General features: G+C 37.4%; 1 pseudogene; it reads left to right on the top strand.

The window, feature by feature from the left end:
* Positions 1-7,221: 7,221 nt before the first annotated feature.
* Positions 7,222-7,643, top strand: LOC103558171 (small ribosomal subunit protein eS17-like; annotated as a pseudogene).
* The last annotated feature ends 621 nt before the right edge of the window (positions 7,644-8,264 follow it).

The raw sequence follows: 8,264 nt of genomic DNA, 5'->3' as shown, positions 1-8,264 counted from the left end.
CTGCAAAAACACTTAAGAAGTCATTTTGTTGAAATGAGACCAATCACTGAAATTGTTTCCACTTATAAATTTCTTTTTCAAAGAATTCTTCCTTAAAGATAACTCAAATCTCCACCATCACATATTCTGAATATAAGTTTTCAGCACCTATCATAGTATCACATTACCCAACAAGGAAACACTGGAAGATAGCAACATTTGGATAGAAAGCCATGGGTTCAATTCCAGCACATAGAGTTCAGGTGGCTTTGAGGTACCCATGTGAAGATGTAGGCAGCCTGTTGAATAGAGGTCTGGAATTCAGAGAACTTAGAGCCAGAAATAGGAATTTCAGAATCATTGCCTTAGAGACAGTAATTGAAGCCAGAGTCAGAGATGACATATTCCAAATAGAGACAACATGAGAAAAAAGGGAAAATCAGGAACAAGCCTTGAGGAATTTCTACATTTGAGATTCAGGATAAAAAAGTTAAAGTGGAAAGAAGTCTGAGAAGAAATGGCCAAAGCGTATGAGAAAAAGTGGAAAACATGCCATTGCCAACTCCAGGGGAAAGGAGTTTTGCAAAATGGAAAAACTTTTGGGTGCCATCCAAAGACCAAGTATTATTTATAACTGAAAAAACACTCAATATACTGACTGATAGGAAGTTCAGCAGAACTATTTCAAGAGAGTGATGAGGATGAATGAAAGTCAAATGTGAACAAATTGAGGAGTAAATAAATGAGAAATTTGGAAAATAAGTGGGAACAACTACTTCATTCCTCTATTAGATGCTGTAATTAGAAAGGAGAAATTCAGTGGTAGCTGGTAGGCTTGATTTTGTTGTTGCTATTATTGTCTCAGGAGGTAAAGGAGTTGAGTTGAGAAGATTCTAGAAGACAAAGAGATAAGAGTGAAATAAATAAGAGTGTCCAGATCTGGGCACTCGAGCTATTATTATAGGGCTTTCTTGTGTGTCCTAAAGAGTTTCATGGTAATCTTTGATGGCGGGGTTTGGGAGCAGTGAGGGTGTGAAGAGGCAAGACACATGCTCTTAACTGTTTTCAATCTCTACGGGGTTTCTCTCCTGCTCGTAGCACATGGATCATGCTGTAAGTGTGCTGACCAGTAGAAATTGTGTAGTAATTCTCAAGTAAGCCAAGCAAGCTTTGCCTCTGTCTCCACCGGAGCCCCCTCAAGATGATAAGACGCAATTGCACCCCTATTTCTAAAGTCTGTTTTGTCAGACTAATCTTCTCCAGACATAACACAGCCCAGGTTATCAGGTGGAAAACCAAGCTCTCCAATGAAGAAGCAAGTGTTCTCAACAGAATAAAACAGCATAGAGAACACAGAGAAGGTACTTTTGACTTTTTCTATTCCTTCCTGATTTACAGACTTGAATTTTTCAATGAGTATGTTCTATCTCCTTTTTTTCTTGTTCCCATTTTCAAGCTTCCAATTCTGCCCAGCTCTTACCTGCCCTCAGGAAATCCATTTTTCTCTAAAAAATTTTGTATTTCTTCCTCCCCTACCATTCTTGTATTCAATCTTAGTCTCTTCTTGCGCCTTATCAAATAAAGTATTTCAACTTAGCCCAGATGATCATGAAGCTTTCTCTTTACCTACTTCTTGTGATTCTAAATAGGAAGTGCTGTGGCCAGTAGGCCCAGAAGTGAGAGTAAAAGTAAGGGCTCCTAATCTAGCTTACTTTCCTATCAGGGAGAGCTATGACTAAGTTTTTCACTTCTTTACATAAAAATCAAACCCATCTTAACCAAAACAATATATATTTCAGTGATAACACAGTCTAAGCTCATTTGAGTAGGATGTATTCCTTCTTTGAACAAGATCTTGATCTTGACCTTTGTGGGACAATTACATAAGCATTATTTGCAAATGAATATTTATGCTTTTTCTTGGGTAACATATTATAGGTACCACCATATGAATGTAACCACTCTCTCTTAGTAGTCCAAATTTCTCCTTACACAGAATGAAGTCAGGATGGTTTCCAAACCACTATCTTTCTTAATCTTTGAGAAATTTAGAATGTACGGGATCCAGAGAAATGGTGGAAAAATTGTCTATAGAGGGAAGATAAACAACTTCTCTTAAAGAAATGAACAAGGAGGAACTACGTGCAGGTGTCCAAAAATTAAAGAACACTTGAGTGAATTCTTGTTTCATGCTTTCTATTTTCTCTGTGATAGAGAAAACATGCCCCTTTGTTGAGAGTAATTGTGGTACCGGCAGAATCAGAGTTTTGAAGAGTGAAGAAGGTTTAAAATATTTTTGCCATGAGTGCCAAGAGAGTGAGTCAACTGGAGAAACAGAATTTCTGTGCTGTTAAGGTGTATTTGAGGTTGGCAATCACAAATTAACAGAGGTACCAATCTACACTAATGTATAATTTTCTCAAGCAATAATCAGCTGCAAGATAATAGACAGAGGGTAAGTGAATATTTTTGTTCACCAAGGGCTGGGGTTCTGTCAAATTGATAATACAAGATAAAGAAACAAGACTGTACCTGAAATGATAGGCCATGAAGCCTAAGGTGGATGTGAATAAAAATAAAAAGAGGAGGGAACTAGACTGATTGAAAGACAGTCCCCAAGAAATCAAGAAAAAGTCCCAGGAGGAATAGTTGAGCTCTCAAGCAGCATTAACAGGAAAATTTTATCAGGGAATCTCATGCTTTTTTCATCCATCTATGGTGGTAGAGTAGTTTCTAGTGATGACAGTGTTTAGCATGTGACTTTGGTAGCATGGATGAAGTAAAGAAATTAAGAAACTCAGAAGTCAGGGAATTGGGTGAGTCAGTCATGTGGATAGTGACATGTTCACACATGGTGGAGAAAACTGTGGGTCATGTGCCAAAGTTTAACACTTTAAGAAGAGGGAGAGAATGATTCGGCTATAGAGCATTAGCCTCAATGAATAGGTAGTTTTACTTTATCTATGGGCTGGGGAATAATTGTCTGAAGAAGCAATCAAGAAGATGGAGGACATCAACCCTTCCTCTAAGCCATTAGTCAAATAAAAGAATTAATATAGGAAACTGAGAAAAGTTAACAACACTAAAAAGAAATTTCTAAAATGTTCCACAGTGGGGCCAGCCCAATGGTGTAGTGGTTCAGTTAGCATGCTTTACTTCAGCGGCCTGGGTTTCGTGGTTTGGATCCAGGGTATGGACCTAAACACAACTCATCAGGCCATGCAGTGGCAGCCTCCCACACACAAAGTGGAGGAAGATTGGCATAGATGTTAGCTCAGGGCCAATCGTCCTCACCAAAAAAATAAATAAATGAAAATAAAATGTTTCATAGAAAACACTGTAAATAAAATGATGGTGTTTCTTTCTTAAAAATCAGATTTCCAGTGGTTTACATAATCAAAAATTTTAAATGGGTAATGAATGTGTTAAAGTGAAAATAATTTTAAAAGTCATAATTGTTTTTAGCATTTCTAGATGATTTTCCTTTTATCCAAAAATGGAGAAAACTTTTGTGAGGACTTGAGTAAGAGGTATCATCCTGAGATGCTGTGTGTATGGGGTAGAAACGCCAGATAAAACCTTCCTTAGTAAGCAGAGCTAACCTTAAAGAAGAGCCATGGTCAATTAGTTTTAATAGCATGGGTATTCGGGAAGATTTGTTTAATGGTGACACCCTCATTTTACTGAATCAATACCAGGGGGTGTTTTACAATGAAATGTCTCTCTCTAGTGAGTAATTTACAGTAAATAAATCCATAAATCTATCGAGGAAGAAAATAAAGCCCCTTTCCTAGCCTGGGAATCTATAAGATATGCGTGGTTAAAGATCAGCAAGAACTTTTGACACCAAGTTCCAGGTCAGCAAATAGGTCACTACAGGTCTAGTAGTAAATTTGGGAAAGTCTATTCAAAGTGATTCCCTCATGAAAGATTTGTGTACTGATCATGAAAACCTATGCACAAATAGCTAAGGTATATACATCAAAAAAGCAGATTCCATTTTGAGGGAAAATAATCTCCTTGAATGACATGCTATCAGATTTTTTCCTTCTTAGATGTTGGTTAAGTGTGTATACTCTGGAGTCCAGTGTCTGTGTCATATTCTAGACACTTACTAGTAGTGTGACTTTAAACAATTTACTTTACCTTTCTCTGCCTGTGTCCTCATCTATAAAATAAGGTAATAACAGCACTTGCTCATATGGTAGTTCTGAGTGTTAAATGTACTAGTCTGTGAACAGTATTTAAAGCTGAGAACAATGCCAAGCAGCTGTAATCTATTGTTGTTCTATCCTTGTTATTATTATTAATAGTAATACGACCACAGTAGCAATATTATATATAATATTTCAAACAATGACAAGGAAATAAATGTTTACTTTTTTAGGGCTATACTCAATTTTGTCCTTTAGTGATATTTCTACAAGACAATATATCAATTTTTGAATCAGAGTTATTGATCTTTGAGAAATAATCAGAAATACCACATAAAAAGAAAGGCTAAATTTTCTAAATAAAAAAGTAAAGCAGCTTCATATATGGACATAGGCATTAATTCTCTGCTGAAAGAAACAAGTTTATTGAAATTACAAATGATCCATCTACAAGGTCCCTTTGGCCTTTGTGTCTATTTGGGGACATTTGTCATCTTCCTCTTCCTCATTCAACATTAGGTTCTTGATTTTTATTGTCCAAACCAAGTTTCCATAGATGCTTTAGCTTACCTCTGGCAAAAGCACAATTGCCGTTTTTCATTTTAACCATGTTCTTTCTTTTTTCCAGCAACCTAAAAATGTCACTGCTCTGAATGATAGTAAAAATGAACATTTATTTAGTATTTGCTCTATGCCAGGCCTATTTTAAACAATCCCGTGGGGAAGATATCGTTAAAATCCCACATTCCAAAGGGAAAACAAAAGGTGAAATAAGTTGCCCGAGTCCACAGAGCCAGTAAATGGTGTAGGTAAATGGCAGACTTCCTTCAACCCAGGATATCTGACTCTAAGCAAACATTTAGGAGATGCAATCCACCCTTGGCCCCAAGTCTCTCCATACATTTTTGCTGAATATGCCATTCTACAAGCCTCACCATCCTCTGACCCTGAGCCATTTCTGTAACTGGTCACATAGACAATCAAAACAGTCTAGGCAACCACACGAGCCCTTGTCTTCCAAGGGAAGAGGGTTAGCTTGCTTCCTGCCTGTTGTGCTAGGCGCCAAGCCTTACTCTTGCATTCCTTAACTACAGTGCAACCTACCTGAGCAAGAGGCCATCATGAGGTCTATCACGTCACCTGTGGGGAACCATGTCGTGGTGGGGATACAAGGTCACAATGCTGATGCATTGACTGCTTGCCATGCTGTGAGCAATGAATAGATGAGTACATTGATTTATTGAGACTCTGCCTGCTTTTAGCACCTATGAAGTTGTAGCAAGCCAACCTGCTTGCTTGCTTAGTCATCTCCTTTGGAGTCTTGATACCCCTTGCCATCTCCTATAAGGTAATGTTCTTGCCTGACACATGGATGCTAACCACTGGTGCTAATGCCTCTCAAATTTATCCACTGGGATCTTAGCTCTTCTTCCCATGGCTAATCGCCTCTGAATCCTTGGGTCTGCGAGGAACTGCATCCAGGATCAAATCCATAGGACTGGAAATATTTCATTCCACTCATTTTTAATATATCTATAAGACTTCTATACTGTAAGATTTTTCAGGCAAGGCTCTCTATACTTTACCTTTGCAACACCAGTTGATAATATATCTCATGATGCATAGAAGACACTCAATAAATGTATGTTGAATGAATGAATACATGAAAAAAACCCCAAGTGAATGAACATTTGAAAGAATGAATATACAGTAAGTGGTGTTTCCTACTTGAGTAATCATCCTGTTATCACTTTTTACTTCTAGCTACCTACTTAGAGTAGAGTGGGCTTCCCCCTTTGAAATGTCTTCCTGCAGAAAAACATTGTATACAGTAAAAGTCTAATCATTAGCATTCAGCTACTCTGCATGAGCTCTTTTTGAAAGGCAATATGACATTGTATAACAGTATCCCTTAACCTCCAGGATTAATTAGTAGAATTCCAATCATAAGATTTGCCACTAATTAATTAAGCAGCTTATTTGGTTCTTCTGAACTGCAAGATACTCATAGTATAAAATGAAGCTAATAATACTTGCTTTCCTCCATCACAAATTTCTTAAAAAGAATAAATGAACTGACCTATGCAAATAGTTACAAAGCATCTGGCTACAAGTTATGAAACAGCCAGTTTAAAACAGTTTGAAAAATTAGGTTTGTTGTGTCATATAATAAGAAGTTAAGAGGAATGATGGCTCCAAGTTTCATTAATTCAGTGACTTGACAATACCATTGGGTTATTGACAAAATGGTCCTTCCCTTTTCCTCTCTGCCATTCTTAGCATGGCTCTTTAATATAATTCCCTTCATGGTACCAAGGTGATTGCTGCAATTCCATGCATATATGATAGCATCTGGAAGCAAAAAAAAGAGGCCATTTCTTTTTTAATGTCTCTTTTTAAGATCGAAGAAAATAAATCCCCACTGATTGTCCTCACATTTTATTGGCAAAGAAATACGGCCACCATGATTTTCCTTATAGCAGTGGTTCTCAAGTTTTATGCATAATGATTCAGAACTTTCCATCTCTGCTTCTCTGTAAGTTAAGCATTTGCATTACAGTGCACAGTATAAACAGATGAGCAAAAGTAGTAGATAAATGTCAGGAATTTATTTTGAGAGATCCAATCTTAGTTTGGTAATAAAAAGAAAAGGTAGCAGAAGCTCCTTGTAATACTGTTGAAGAATTACCCACCACCTATAACACATTGCTGAGTTAAAATGATCTTCTTATGTCAAGGTACAAAGCGCCTAATCAGGATCAAAGTCTACTATGCTGAGAACAAGGCACTCAGTGCTGATACTAATTTCCAATTTCCACCAGTGAACTCCATTAAACTCTTGATCTCAATAATATTTTATTGAGAGTGGCTGGTCTTGCTATTCTGAAAATTGCAACAACATCCATCAGATCTATTACTTCTACATTTGTGATCCCAATGGGTAAGCTCAATCTCTGTTTTATACTGAAGACATACTTTTTCACTTGCTGGCACATCTTATAGGAAAATGCAGCTCCTACAAAAAACAAGATAGTAGGAAATGAATTCATAAGAGTGGACCAAGCTTTTCTATGAAGGATGCACCAACATGGGCAGAATTTGCGCCCAAATCGTGAAGCAAGTGGCCTGGGTCTTCATAGAGAAGTACTACGTGTAGCTGGGTAACAATTTCCACATGAACAAACGCATCTGCAAGGAGATAGTCATTTATTCCCAGGAAGGGCTTCTGCAACCAGATAGCAAGCTATGTCATGCATGTGATGAAATGGATTCAGAATGGGATCATGAGAGTGTCTCCATCATGCAGCAGAAGAAAGAGAGAGAAAGGAAATATAATCATGTTCCTAAGCTCCCAGCCCTGGATCAGGTGATCACTGAAGTAGATCCTGATACTAAGGAGATGCTGAAGTTCTAGACTTTGGCAGTCTGTCCAACACGCAGGTGGCTCAGCCCACAGTTTGAATGGATTTCAACCATGTGGAGCCATTTGATTCTTCTGCAATGGTGTAATATTCTCAAGAAATCTGGGACGACGACAATAAAAAAGGCAGACCGAGCAATAAATCTAGCTCTCTCCAAGTTATTTACCCAGTGTAATCCTTCTTTTGGTAAAAATGCAAGAGAGAACGTTGTATTTAATGAATAGCAAATGTTAACTAGGACGTGCAAGTTCAAAAATGACAAAAAAAGAGGTGCAGAAGAACTGAAAAAGGAAATTCAAGAGCTGAGTCTGAAAGAATAAGTTGGAAAAATATATTTGCTCTTGTACAATTGCATGTGTGAGTTTGTGTTTTTGTGTGTGTATACATACAATTGTACATGAACATATACACATACATGATATATATATGTGCATATATACACATACATATATAAAAAAGCAAATTTATAAATAGACTCTCTATTAATTAAAGATTTGTTTGATAGAATTGATCTGATCCTTCACTTTAGGGGCTACGTGAGAGACTTATGTAAGATAAAACCAGTTGGTGGTTAGTGGCAGACGCAGAGAGGAGTCAAATCAACAAGCTGATGGATCACTAGAGAAGAGCATTGCTTCACAAGTCTGGGTCATGGGAAAGTGCCCATTTGGCTATATGAGTGGAAGTAGGAGAAGTTTTTGAATAATAA

The sequence above is a fragment of the Equus przewalskii genome, chromosome 20 (genome assembly GCF_037783145.1).
Source record: "Equus przewalskii isolate Varuska chromosome 20, EquPr2, whole genome shotgun sequence".
NCBI lineage: Eukaryota > Metazoa > Chordata > Mammalia > Perissodactyla > Equidae > Equus > Equus przewalskii.
Note: the sequence above shows the minus strand (reverse complement) of the source record. Positions and strands in the feature narration are given on the sequence as shown.